Genomic DNA, 14,580 nt, shown 5'->3' with positions numbered 1-14,580 from the left:
GCAGTACAGACAGAGGAGGAAGAGAGGCAGAGCTGGAGGTGACGCCAGGGAGGGGAGAGGAGGAGAGCGCTCAGGGATGCCCACACTGGTGGGGGGGGAGGACACAGCTGTGGCATCTATCAGCCGCCTGCAGCTGATGGTTCCTGTGTACCCATCTCACGCCTGTCCCCGCCTTGGCATTTTTCCCGCCACCGCTACCACCACATCCCTGCTGTCACCCTGTCAGCTGCTGCTTCTTGCCCCATCTTCCTGCCCCTGAGGAGGCAGACACAAGAATGGGGAACAGGGTTCAGGCTCAGGTAGACTGAGTGAGGTCCCCGGCAAGGGAGGGCTGTCACCTCAAGTTTTGGTGGTTGTGTTTTTTGTTTGTTTTTGGTCTGTTGTGGGGCTTGAACTCTGGGCCTGGGCGCTGTCCCTGAGCTCTTCAGTTCAAGGCTAATGCTCTACCACGTGAGCTATAGCGCCACTTCCAGTTTTCTGGTGTTTAACTGGAGATAAGAGTCTCAGGGGAAAAAAAAAAAAAAAAAGAGTCTCAGGGGAGCTGGGCGCCAGTGGCTCACGCCTATAATCCTAGCTACTCAGGAGGCTGAGATCTGAGGATCGCAGTTCTAAGCCAGCCCAGGCAGGAAAGGCCATGAGACTCATCTCCAATAAACCACCAGAAAACCGGAGGTGGTGCTGTGGCTCAAGTGGTAGAGCACTAGCCTTGAGCCAAAAAGCTCAGGGACAGAGCCCAAGCCCAGAGTTCCAGGCCTCCCCCCACCAAAAAAAAGTCTCAGGGATGTTCCTGCCCAGGCTGGCTTTGAACTGTGATCCTCAGATGTCAGCTTCCTGACAGGCACACACAAAAAGGAAGCGGCCAGGAGGCCCTTCTCGGACCCACTGCCTGTGTCCCTGACTGGACGGGGCAGTTCTGGGACAGAGCTGACCAGCTGCTTACAGACACAGGCTGCAGGACCACTCCGACCTGCTTTCTCCAGCAATCCTCAACTCTCCTAGGCACATCACCGCAGCCCAGTGTCCTGTTCCCAGGCCTTCCTGGCCTGCCCAGGGGAAAGAGTCTGGGGGTGGCCCAGCCTGGCAGGTGGAGGCTAGCCCTGAAGAGGCCCCTCTTCATCCACCTCCGGCCACCTGTCCTCACTCCTCACGCCTTCCAAACAGCTGGAGAGCCCCCAGCCTCTGGAGAAGGGGGGCTGGTGTGGGAAGGCAGCTCTGAGGTGGCCTGAGCCAAGGCTGGAGGGGAACCCCAGGGCTGAGGGCAGGGTGCTGGGGAGGAGGGAACTTGGGGGTGGGATGAGGGGAGGAATGTCGCTGAGTTCCTGGGGGCGCAGCTGTTTAGTTTGATCTCCCTGTCAGCTGCTGCCGCCCTTATCTTGGGACTCAACCCAGACTCCACCTCCTCCTCTGTTGCTGAGCTGGGGAGGCAGATCAGGGGAGAACTTCCTGTTCTCACTGCCTTAGTCTCCCCAGCCGCTCCCTTTCTAGGCTGCTAAAAGAGACAAGGGGAAAGCCTGCCCTCCTCCGTCCTGCCCTGTGGCCCTCCCTCCATACTTGATCAAAGCTTGTGGGTCAATTTGTGTCCATCTACCCCAACTGGCTGGATGCAGTGTGCGTGTGTGCGCACATGCATGCCTGTGTGCATATGTGTTGTGTGTGTGTATGTGCTTTGGTATTGAGACTTAAACTCAGGGCCAGGAAGCTGTCCCTTCACTTTTTTACTCAAGGCTGGCACTCTACCACTTGAGCCACCTCTCCACTTCTGGTTTTTTTGTGACCCCCCTCCCCCTTCCCCAGTCTGCCCTGGGCCTTGCTGAACCCCTGATGACCATCTGAGAGGCCACCAAAGTAGTGAGATTCATTTTGTTGGTGGTGGTGGTGGTCATGAGGCTTGTACTCTGGGCCTCAGTGCTGTCCCTGAGCTCTTCAGTTCAAGGCGAGCGTCTACCACTTGAGCCACAGCACCACTTCTATCTCATTGGAGATAAGAGTCTCACGGACTTTCTGCTCGGGCTGGCTTTGAACCAGGATCTTCAGATCTCAGCCTCCTGAGTAGCTAGGATTACAGGCGTGAGCCACTGGCACCCAGTTGAGATTCATTTTTCCATAAACAAATTTATGGGAACATAATTCAAAACGTGACTTTATTTTTCTTTTTGTGCTGGTCCTGGAGCTTGAACTCAGGGCCCTGAGCTTTTTTGCTCAAGGCTAGCACTATCACTTGAACCATAGCTCCTCTTGCAGCTTTCTGCTGGTTAACTGGATGTAAGAAACTCATGGACTTCCCTGCCCAGGCTAGCTTCCAAATTGTCCGATTGTGATCCTCGGACCTCAGCCTCTGAGTAGCTATAGCTACGATCATGAGTTCAAGGTCAGCTAGGGCTGCACAGAAGTTCCAGGAAAGCCTTGGCTACACAGGACCCTGTCTCAAAAATAACCCAAAACAACAACAACAAAAATGTATCCATAGTAACAAAAGGAAGCATTGTTTAGAGAACTTCTTGTTTGGTTTATTTGTATTTATTCATTGGTTTGTTCCAAAGTACTGGGAGTTAAAATTAGGGCCTAGGGCTGGGAAGGTGGCTCAGTGGTAGAGTGCTTGCCTTGCCATGAATGAGGCCCTGGGTTTGATTCCTCAGCACCACATTAGCAGAAAAAGCCAAAAGTGGCACTGTGGCTCAGGTGGTAGAGCGCTAGCCTTGAGCTGAAGGACAGCACCCAGGCCCAGAGTTCAGGACCCACGACCAACAAAAAAATAAACAAACTTGGGCCTAGCCATGACTCCAGCCTTTTTGGTTGACATTTAAGTATGTATCTTATATGTGTGGATAAAAATGGGTTAAAAAAAAAAAAACATTTCAAGTGTTGAAAACATTATTCTAATTAAGCTTGAGTTACTTAACACTAAAAACTGAAACTATATTCTGGCTATTTTTTAATTTCTTCCCAAATCTTTAGTTCCTAGAAAAATAGCCTTTCTTGCCAAGACAATGGTAAACTTTAAGATCCACTTGTGATTTCCTTTCCACCTTTCTCCACCCTTTACTTAATGATGCTTGGTGATCGCCAGCAGCTTTTCCTCAAAGGTTTCAGAGTTTCTCCAGTCACCCGTGCTGAGAAAGCTCCACGGCTGGGCTGGGTCCGCGCGGCTCCCTGGTGAGTGAACCTCACTCACGCACTCAAGCACACACAGTACAGAGGGCAAAGGCGCCGGCAGCAAGCGCACAGCAGGCCGCGTGTACAGCAGGCCGCATACTTCACTGGGGAAGTATGCATGGTGCCTCCCGGGGGAAGGCAGAGGGTTCTTCCTGCTTCCTACCAGTGACTAAGTCCCCTTGCTTCTACCTTCAAAACACTTTGCCGTATGACTTCTTATTTCCACTGGTGTCCCCCAAGTTTTAACCTTTTCATAATGTTATATATAGATTCTGCCTGGCCAATTGTTATTCTGCTCCTTCCCCCAGAAAGCTTCTCTCTCACTCAGCGTCTTCACCCCGCCCTCCATTCTTTCTACCTATGTGTCTCACTAGACACACAGGCCCGTCTGTCCATCTGTCTTTCCTTCCTTCCTTCCTTCTTCCCTCACCCCTCCCTCTTCTTTCTATCGGCCTCACACTCAGTTTTCTTGCTCACAGCTGATGCTCTACCACATGAGCCAGGCCTCCAGTCTGGCATTAACTCTCCCTTTTCCAATGACATTATCTGCCTAAGGCCATATTTGTCTTTGTCTACAACAACCAAATTCATACAGGGCCACACCCTGGAGCAGGGCAGCTCCCATTCTTCCTCTGTATTAGGCATTTAAACAGATTTCAAAAAAAAAAATGTAGGGCCAGGAAGGTGGCTCAGTGGTAGAGCGCTTGCCTTGCATGCATGAGGCCCTGGGTTCAATTCCTCAGCACCACATAAGCAGGAAAAAAAAAGCCAGAAGTGGCAATGTGGCTCAAGTGGTAGAGTGCTAGCCTTGAGCTGAAGAGCTGAGGGACAGCTCCTAGGCCCAGAGTTCAGGCCCACGACTGGACCCCCCCAAAAAAAATGTAAATCAAGCCCACAATTCTCATTATTTTGTGGTTTGGGAAAATATACTTTTTTTATTTTTTAAAGTATGGCTGGGCTCGGCACCAGTGGCTCAAGCCTGTAGCCTGTAATCCTAGCTACTCAGGAAGAGGCTGAGATCTGAAGATCTGAAGCCAGCCCAGGCAGGAAAGTCCGTGAGACTTTTTTTTTTTTGTCTGTCGTGGGGTTTGAACTCTAGGCCTGGGTGCTGTCCCTGAGCTCTTCGGCTCAAGGCTAGTGCTCTAGTGCTTGAGCCACAGCACCACTTGAGGCTTTTTCTGTTTATGTGGTGCTGAGTCATTGAACCCAAGGCCTTATGCATTCGAGGCAAGCACTATACCGCTGAGCCACCTCCCTAGCCCTCGGGAGACTCTTATCTCCAATTAATCACTCGGAAAACCAGAAGTAGCACAGTGGTTCAAGTGGTAGAGTGTCAGCCTTGGGCTGAAGAGCTCAGTGACAGCACCCGGCCCAGAGTTCACAAGCCTCAGGACTGACAAAAAAAAAAAAAAAAAAGAAAACATCTATTTCCTCAAATGGTACTTTTTTGTTTTGCTCCCATTCAAGGTTGGTACTCTATCACTTGAGCCACAACTCCACTTACAGCTTTTTGCTGGTTAATTGGAGATACAGTAGCCATAGCCTTTTTGCCTGAGCTGGATTCTTGATCCTTTGATCTCAGCCTTCCAGGTGGAAGCCATGGTACCTTGGCTTCAAATTACATCTTTTGAGAGGAAAGATCAGCCTGTCCATTATGCCAAAAGTAACTTTTTTCTCTGCATTCCCAGTGTTGTCACTCCACCTTTACAGTGGCCAGTTCACCTCAGAAGTATGTACACCCAATTCCTGGACGTGCTCACGTAAGGTGCTCACATATCACAGCATGTCATAGGAGGAGATGCCAGTCATCCAAGAAACCTACATAGCTATTCACATGATGTGGTCCCTGGTCCCAGACTCAACAAAGACTTGGTCATGTGTCCCAATGAGACCCTGCTATGCCGGGTCTCCTTAGAGGAAGAAAGCTGCTCACATGCGTGCTGGGTTGTCTGAACCATGGAGGGATACTTCTACAACCTCTTAGGGTCACTGCACCCAGTTTAACCATCAGCTCCAGAGTTGGGCTTCGTTGGACTTTTGGCCCTGGCCTTGATGCTACCCCCACCAAAGCTTTTGCGGGGGGATAGCAAGCGAAAGGAAATGTGCATGGGAGGGGAAGCCCAAGGAAAATCTTGCTTGTATCATCACTGCAGTTGGCTGGCTGTGGTCGGGCTGATTCATTCAGGGCTCCCCTGATCAATCAGTACCCCTACCTCATGTCGAAAAGCTCACCACCCACTCCTGCTTCCGGGGTCATGGGTGACCCCTGACTTACCCGCTGGGGCAGGACTGAGCAGTCGGTCCTTGCTCACCCTTCCCTTCCCATCCATCTGGCTTGGTTTAGTGGACAATCCTGAGCCTGTGGCCAGTACTGAGGGCAAAAAGCTAGGCTAGAAGTGTGGCTCATGTGGTAGGGCACTCACCTAACAAGCAAGCTGAGTGGATGCAAGGAATGACGATTTCAATGCCAAGTACAAAGAAAGGAAAGGAGGGAGGGAGGAAGGAAGGAAGGAAGGAAGGAAAGGAGGGAGGGATGGAGGGAGGGAGAGAAAGAAAAAGAAAGAAAGGGAGAGAGAGAGGGAAGAAGAAAAAAAGAGAGGGAGAGAGAGAAGGAGGGAGGGAGGGAAGAAAGAAGGAACCAAGCAAGCAAACAAGTTCACAGGGCTCCTATGAGAAATGAAGTAATAAATAGAGATTTCAGGCTAGGAATGTGGCTTAGTGGTCCAGTGCTTGCCTAGCATGCATGAAGTCCTGGGTACCATTCCTCAGCACCACATACACAGAAAAAAGCCAGAAGTGGTGCTGTGACTCAAGTGGTAGAGTACTAGCCTTGAGCAAAAGGAATGCAGGGACAGTGTCTAGGCCCTGAGTTCAAGCCCAGGATTGGCAAAAAAAAAATAATAATAATAAACACATTTCTTAAGATTTAGATTTCTCTAAATGTACTTATTTACAAGTGATGTGTAGCAAATGAAGGCACTGACAACTCAGAAAAGTGTGGCGAAGACTTGCTATATCAGCAAATATTTGCTGAGTTCTCAGAGGAAGCACATCAAACTGCCTTGTGGCCGCTGTCAACGAACTGGAAGCAGCAGGAAGGAAGAAGGACTGAGGAACACCTAGAGGCCAAGCTGGTCTCAAGGTTGTACAGAGTTCCATTTTTTTTTCTTTTCTTTTTTTTGTCATTCATGGGGCTTGAACTCAGGGCCTGGGCGCTGTACTTGAGCTCTTTTGCTCAAGATTAGCACTCCACTACTTTGAGCCACAATGACACTTCCAGTTTCCTGGTGGTTAATTGGAGGTAAGTGTCTTACAGTCTTTCCTGCTCAGGCTGGCTTTGAACCATAGTCCTCAGATCTCATCCTCCTAAATAGCTAGGATTACAGGCATGAGCCACCAGCACCCGGCTCAGATTCCACATTTGAAGAGACTGTGGGTCTCTAGCACCCAGCTAGTAGAGTTTTGAATCAAGAGGTTGGGCCCCGGGGGGGGGGGGGGGGCGCGGGGGGAGGAGGAGGCCTGGGCAGGAAAATCCATGAAACTCTTTTTTTTTTGGGTCCGGTCGTGGGGCCTGAACTCTGGGCCTGGGCGCTGACCCTCAGCTCTTCAGCTCAAGGCTAGCGCTCTACCACTTGAGCCACAGTGCCACTTCAGCTTTTTTCTTTTTGCATATGTGGTGCTGAGGAATCGAACCCAGGGCCTCATGCATGCAAGGCAAGCGCTCTACCACTGAGCCACCTTCCCAGCCCTCCATGAAACTCTTATCTCCAATAAATCACCAGAAAACCGGAAGTGGCACTGTAGCTCAAGTGGTAGAGTGCTAGCCTTGAGCTGAGGGACAGCGCCCAGGCCCAGAGTTCAGGTCCCACGACCAGCAAAAAAAAATCTCCCAGGTACCAGCCTTCAGGGAAGGAGGGAGGGATGAAAGGAAGGAAAGGAAGGAAGGAAAGGAAGGAAGGAAGGAAGGAAGGAAGGAAGGAAGGAAGGAAGGAAGGAAAGCTGGTTGATTATTCTGAGAGAGAGAGAGGAGAATTTGGGGGGGATAAGGAAGAGAGAGGAAACTATATATTCTGTCCTATACTTGGCCTACACTCTGCCTGTGGTGAGAACAGATCCTACTTTTTTTTTTTTGGTCAGTTGTGGGGCCTGAACTCTGGGCCTGGGTGCTGTCCCTCAGCTCTTCAACTCAAGGCTAGCACTCTACCACTGAAGACACAGTGCCACTTCTGGTTTTCTGGTGGTTAACTGGAGATAAGAGTCTCATGGACTTTTCTGGGCTGGCTTTGAACTATGATCCTCAGATCTCAGCCTCCTGAGTAGCTAGGATTACAGGCCTGAGCCACAGGCGCTTGGCTCAGATCTCACATTTGAAGAGACTGTGGGTCTGTAGCAGACTCTGCTTAGTAAGAGGGGACAGAGCTGGAAGGAAGGAGAAGGCAGCCATGAATCTCTGAGGAGGAGCTTGAGCCCTCTTCCCAGTCACCCCTCCCCTGCGGCTCATCACAGTGGATCCTAAGCAACCAGCCCAGCGAGTTTAGCAAACTGCAGCTTAGGACAGATTCTGTGAGAGATGCTTTTCAGGGACAAGCACACCCCAGAAAGAGGGCCCCTGGTGCCCCCTCTTCCGCCCTGCCGGCCAGGCCTCTTCCCCCTCCAGCTGCAGGCCAAGTTGGAGCTGAAGGTCTCCAGCTGTCAGAGGCCCCTGCCCCGAATTCCTTTCCCAGAACTCAGGGAGCGCAGGGGAGGGGCGGGGAGGAGCTGCCCGAGGGGAGCGTGACTTGGAGCAGAAACGCTGGGGCCAGAACTGGGAGTTCCAGCGATGGACGGCCCTGACTCTCAAGGATTCTATCCAACCGACTCACCACGGGCCAGCACTTGCGGGTCTATTTTTATTCTAGAAGAAACGGGGCGGGGGTGGGGGGGGAAGGGGGCCATAGGCAGCAGAGTATGGAACAAAATGAGAGCAAAATCTTTTAAGTGCCCACCCAAAGCAGGGCAGACTAGGAGGCGATTAATAATCACAGCAATGTAAAGAGAAGGGGTGTGTGTGTGTGTGTGTGTGTGTGTGTACACGTACCAGCTCTGGGCCTTGAACTCCATTCCTGAGTACCATCCCTAAACTTTTTTTTTCAAGGCTGGCGTTGTACTACTTGAGCCACAGCTTTTTGGCGATTAATTGGAGATAAGAGCCTCATGGACTCTCCTGTTCTGGGTTGGTTTCAAAATGTGATCCTCAGATCTCGGCCTCCTGAGTAGCTAGAATTACAGGCACCTAGTTTTGGTCCTGTTCCTTCCTTCCTTTCCTTCTGTCGTTCGTGGGGCTTGAACTCTGGGCTTGGAGGCTGTCCCTGCGCTCTTCAGCTCAAGGCGAGCACTCTACAACTTGAGCCACAGCATCACTTCTAGTTTTCTAGTGGGTTTTTATTGGATAAGAGTCTCATGGACTTTCCTGCCTGGGCTGGCTTTGAACCTCGATCCTCAGATCTCAGCCTCCTGAGTAGCTAGGATTATAGGTGTGAGCTGCTGATGCTCGGCTGGCCCTGTTCTTTTCTAAGTCTGAGGGACAAAAGCAGATATGGCAACATAGGAGAAAGTAGCATCTCTCCCCTGAGGTTTTTCTAGAGACACCACCCCTGAGCCTCTTGGTTAAACCACCACCTTTTGTCAGTCGCGTGGCTTGAACTCAGCCTGGGTGCTGTCTCTGAATTTTTTCTGCTCAAGGCTAGTCCTCTACTACTGTGAGCCATAGCAGCACCATTTTTGCTTTTCTGCAGGTGCACTGCCTTTCCTGCCCGGACTGGCTTTGAACCACAATCCTCAAATTTCAGCCGTCTGAGTAACTAGGATACAATAAGAGCCATAGGCTGGGGGGGGGGGGGGGGAGAGGGGAGGGGGGAGGGCTGAGTCCCTTCTGAAGGGAAGTCCACTACACATTAGATAGCCTGTGGTGCCCACCAGGGCAACTTTCTTTGCCTTTCTAGCCCAAGGGCAAAGCCCTTTGTCTTTCTAGCCCAAGGGCAAAGGAAGGTCAACAAGGAAAGAGGTGGGAGGGGTCCCTGCCTTGAGGAAAGGAATGGAAGCCTGCTTACTAAGAGCACATTTTATGGAGGCTCAATTGGGTCAAAAGCTGCTCTCTGGGTCCTGGTGTGTAAACAGCTGGGAATGGGGTGGGGACACAAGTCCCAGGAAACCAGCTGGCGCCTGAAGGACCAGGTGGCGTCCTTCACCCCATCCAGGGCCCCCAGAGCAGATGGCCTGGGCAACCGCGCCCTCTAGTGGATAGTAGTGGACAGACTAGGACTACCATGGGAACAGCAGTTAAATAGATGATCACCAGGGCAGAGCATTCAAGGGGAAGGGGCTCTGAGGTCTTCTCCACAGCAGAGGCCCCTCTTAGCGCACACATGCTATAGACGCCCGGAGGTAGCACTCACTCCTTTAGGCAGATTAGACATTATTTGTTTTTGCTGGCACTGGGATTTGAACTCAGGGCCTTTTGCCTGTTGGACATAGCTTGAGAGTTTGGCACTCATCACTTGAGGCATCTAGGCTACACATTATTTGTTAGAAAGTGCTAACTTTTTTTTTTTTTGCTTGTTTGTTTTTTTGTCGTGGGACTTGAACTCTGGGCCTGGGCGCTGTCCCTGAGTTCTTCAGCTCAAAGCCAATATGCTACTACTTGAGCCTTGAGCCACAGCACCACTTCTGTGCTAATGCTATTTGGAAATACGCTTTTCAGAAGGACCTTCCTATTTTTTTTTTTTTTTTGGCCAGTCTGAGGGCTTGAACTCAGGGCCTGGGCACTGTCCCTGAGCTTCTTTTGCTCAAGGCTAGCACTCTACCACTTGAGCCACAGTGCTACTTCCAGCTTTGTCTGTTTATGTGGTACTGAGGAATTGAACTCAGGGCATCATGCATACTAGGCAAGCACTCTACCACTAGGCCACATTCCCAGCCCATGGACCTTTCTAATTGTTTGTGTGTGTGTGTGTGTGTGTGTTAGTACTAGGATCTGAACTCAGGGCTTCAATGGTCTGGCTTTTTTGCTCAAGGCTGATGCTCTGCCAGCTGAGCCACAGCTCCACTTTGATTTTTTGCTGGTTAATTGGAGATGAGATAATATCATGGATTTTTCTGCAAGGGCTTGAGTGTGAATTGTGATCCTCAGATCTCAGGCACCCAAATAGCTCCAATTATAGCCACTTGTGCCCTAAATTCTCCCAAATATTTGAATACAACTTCTGCCCATTCCCTGCCTGCATTCTTCGGAGTGGAAGGGCTCTAAGGTATGTGGGAGCACTCAGTGGCAAAGACACTTTCCCGGAATTAGCTTTTCCTACCTCGCAGAAATCCCAGGTGACGACGGGCCTGCAAGGCATTGTTGGTGGGCTGAAGGGTTGAGATCACCTCTACTACCCTAACAGGCCTGCACAGTCCTAAGCAACTGTGAGGATTTAAAATTTAAATGTCTTTGTGGGTAAGATAAACACACCTACTGCTCAGCAGGAAAAGGGAAACTTGGCAGTGGCCCCAGACCTTTCCCCGCCCCCAGCCCTCTTTAAACTTCCTCTTGTGGTTTCTTGAGAGTACAACCTGTTCTTCACAGAGGAGGAAGGAGATGGGGCAGAGGGGTTGGGGTGGGGGGGGGGGGCGCACTCCACTCCAGGGAGGAAGGGGTAGGGTGGGCAGAGCTGCAGCCTAAGTGGAGACCTGTGAAGTTCTGGGTTTTCATGGGGTATCCTGCTCCGTCCCTCTATCCTCAAGCCCAGCACCCTTTTCCACCCTTCCATACACCTTTCTCCAGGATGGGTGCCAGAAGTAGGGTGTTTTATATGTGTGCCAGTACTGGGGCTTGAATTCAGGGCCTGAGTACTGACCTTTAACTTTTTACTCAAAGCTGGTGCTCTACCACCTGAATCACAGTTCTACTTCCAACTTTTGGGGGGTAACTGGAGATAAGAGTCTCACAGACTTTTTTTTTTGTTTCAGTTGGCTTGGATTCATGATCCCCAGATCTCAGCCTCCTTGGTACCTAGGATTACAGGTGTGAGCCACCAGCCGCTTGGCTGGTGAGCACCTTAAACATGCTCACTGCCAGATCACTTTCCTGACCCAGTTCCCCAGCTGGAACCATTCTCTTAAGAGTCCAGAATGTGAGATTCTCCACTATTCTTAAAAGATACAGGAGGGGGATGGGAGTGTGGCTTCGTGGTAGAGTGCTTGCCTAGCATACATGAAGTCCTGGGTTCAATTCCTCAGTACCACATAAATAGACAAAACCAGAAGTTGTGCTGTAGCTCAAACGGTAGAATGCTAGCCTTGAACAAAAGCAGTTCAGGGAGAGTGCCCAGGCCCTTAGTCCAAGCCCTAGGACTGGAAAAAAAAAAAAAAAAAGATGCAGGAAACTAGTATTTCCCAAATCCCTGGATTCTAATGCCTCACTCACAGCTATGTTTGAGATGGCCTTTGTTGTGTCTGACCTTAGTCTGTTTTTCTTGGCTCATTTATATTCTGTTCTTCCTGATGAGTGAATCTTGCATGGACACACAGACGGATGGACACGGACACACGGACGGACACACGGACAGACACACACACACACACACACACACACACACACACACACACACACACAGAGCTCTGAAGAGAGGACACCAGCTCTGTGCAGTTTCCACGGCCTTGAGCAGACCTGCTGTGGCTCTCTGTACTCAAGCTCCACTAACACCCCAGTACTCCCCAAAACACAGGGCTTATGGGCCATGGATTCCCCTTAGGAAACTTCCTAAACCCTTGGCTCAAGAGCACATTCTATGTGGTCAGAGAGGCAAACTGGCCTGGAGGTTAAAAACAGAGCTCACACCTGTAATCCCAGCTACTCAGGAGGCTGGGGATCTGAGGACTGTTGTTTGAAGCTAGCCTGAGGAGGAAAGTCTGAGAGATTTACTTCCAATAGTCCAGTCAGTCTCCATCTCTCCTTCCTCTTTACCAGTCTACACTGCTGTGGGAGCAGTCTTGCTGTGAAGTGTAACCGGGCGTGAATATTCTTTAATGGTCTTCCACAGCCCTTATACAACACCAGGGTCTCTCTGGTTGAGTAGGGTGGGGATCCCAGCTCTGCTGTTACTATCCTGTTCCCTCTTTAGGAAGGTATGTAGTCTGTGCCCTTTTCCTCAGCCATAAAGGATGTTAGTGAGACCACAGGTCTATCAGGAGGATTAAATGAGATGATACAGCACATTCACTGAGCAGACCACCTGACTGCCCTGCATTCCCAGGAAGGGGAGGAAGAAGGTTTGGGACCATGGAGGCCACAGGAAATACAGACAGGAACCCTTATGGAATGATCTGGAATGCCTTCAGTTTCCAGTCACCAGGACAGAAGCTCTATGTGTGCACACCACCAGGACCCTGGCATAGAGCAGAGAGTGCGGCTGCAGCAAACAGTTACGGTGAACTCCCAAACTACCGCATCTCAAAGGAGCCAGGGATGGAAACATCGAAGAATCTGCCCAGAAACAGTGGCCATATGCACAGCTGATATTAAAGGACTGAGGTTGGGGGCTGGCAGAGGGCACAAGGCTTGTGATAGGAAATAGCCCCAGAATCTGGGATAGGATTGGGTGTGTACCACGGCCAGGAGTGTGGATAGTTGCTTTAAATCTAACCGGGAGTTCCTAGGATCTTGGGAATAAGCCCAGCAATTTGTCTTTCCCAGAATTCACCCTGTTCGTTCCCATCTCTTCTGCACAATTAAGACAGCCAATGGGAGAGATCAGAAGTTGTAGTTGAGTGAACCAGGGATCTCAGTACCCGACACCATAGCCGGGGTTCAGTCCCACTGCAGGGAATAAATACACGTCTGCAAAGCCTTGCCACTGACTTCTCTACCTAGGGAGCCATCCACACTCAAGAATTCAGCGTACAGGTCCTTTCCTGGCAGAAGCCTCCCCAGCCCAAGCCCGGTGCGCCTGTCTGTGTCGTGACCACACGAGGACCAGCTCGGTATCCTCAGCATCCACACCATGCCAAGCACCGCTCGGTTTGGCAAAGTGCAAAGGAACGCTGCAACCTTAGCCACGGCAGCCGACGTCAGCTACTCCCCCTGTCCACAGCCGACCAGACAGACGCACGGGAGGCTCAGGCCACGACCGCCATCCCCAGCGCACATCAGACTCGACGGATGACGACGCTGAGCCCCGGGTTCTGCCCTCTCCCTTGGCGAGACCCCCAACCCCCAACAACGGGCAGGCTGACCTCGCCCAGCCCCGGGGCCGAGGCGGACGGCCAGTCCGCTAAGCTTCCCAGTCGGCTGTGCAGACAAACACCCTCGGTGGACTCAGGGCCTGGGGTGGGGGTGGGGGGGCTTCTCTGCCCCTCAACTTGGAACAAAACAGCTCACCCTGAGGGAAAGTGAGGTGCGTGAGCTTCAGGGGTGATCAGGGAGGTAAGGGGGGCGCGGCGACCCTCTGAACCCACCCACTCCCGACTCCCCACTCCCCGTGTCCAGCCCAGGCTTGCAGTAAAATCAGAGAAAGGGGGCGACGCCCGCAGCCCCCCACGCCTACCTCTGGACAGGTGAGTCCCCAGCACCGACGTTGTCTCCCACAGCCAGGGCTTCTGTCTTTTGGGGGGACGGAATCCCATCACCGGGCTCCCCACCCCCTCACCCCCCCAGCCTCCCACCCCCGCCGGCGCGGTATGTTTACAAAGTCAGCGCCGCGGAGCCCGAGCCCCGGGCTGGGCAGGAAGTGGGGGAGAGGGGGCGGGGGAGACAAAGCGGGGCTGGGTGCTCCACTCAAGCCTGGTGCCCACCCACCCTCCCGCAGCGCGGCCCCCCACCCCTCCCGCGGCCCGCAGGCCCCTCGCCCCGCCCCAGGTGAGGGGTGGGGGTCGCGGGGATCAGGTGTGCGCGGCGGGCGTCCGCGGCCGGCGCCGGGCACACGCCGCCCAGGAAGTAAACAACGTCGGGCGTGATTGCACTTACTACGCGTCAGGCTGTCATCAGGAGGGGAAACTGAGGCACCGCGCGGCCGGGCAATATGTCAGAGTCCTACAGCTGGCGAGTCTTGGGGTGATTCAAACCCGGGAGCGAGGCGGGCCAGGGCCAAGCCCCCCAGCGCCCGGGCGGGACGCCTCGGAAGACGCGGACCGAGTGGTCGGCGAGGCGCGGCGTCCCGGGGGACACGGACGCGGGCCATCCGCGGGAAAATGAAGAGATTGGAGACTCCGGGGCGCTCCCAAACCATCCGCCCATCCGCATCAGCCGGGGAGCCGGTGGGCAGGTCCAAGCCCCCGCGCAGAGCGAGGTGTCCCGGACTCGCCGGCTCCGCCAGGTGGGGCGCATACTCAGCCCCCTCGGGGCCTTCCGGGAGCCTGCGCTGTGAGGAAAACAAGTCCTCCTCAAAATAGGTTTAAACCCGTGAAGCC

At 52.5% G+C, this 14,580-nt stretch overlaps 1 protein-coding gene across 2 annotated transcripts in view; it reads right to left on the bottom strand.

Moving 5' to 3' along the window:
• Positions 1–14,432, bottom strand: part of Ccnd3 (cyclin D3) — a 65,883-nt gene extending 51,451 nt beyond the window's left edge. Inside the window, exon 1 of one of the 2 annotated variants that reach the window (XM_042671840.1) lies at positions 14,138–14,432. The gene's annotated coding sequence lies outside the window, so the exon portion shown is untranslated. Of the gene's footprint in view, positions 1–13,718; positions 13,805–14,137 lie in introns of those variants that run through there. The other variant, XM_042671839.1, reaches the window with a different exon arrangement.
• Between the last annotated feature and the right edge of the window lie 148 nt (positions 14,433–14,580).

This window comes from Dipodomys spectabilis, unplaced genomic scaffold (genome assembly GCF_019054845.1).
Source record: "Dipodomys spectabilis isolate Male_0828 unplaced genomic scaffold, ASM1905484v1 ptg000669l, whole genome shotgun sequence".
Taxonomy (NCBI): Eukaryota; Metazoa; Chordata; class Mammalia; order Rodentia; family Heteromyidae; genus Dipodomys; species Dipodomys spectabilis.
The sequence above is the reverse complement of the archived record's forward strand: the minus strand, read 5'-3'. Positions and strand labels throughout refer to the sequence as shown.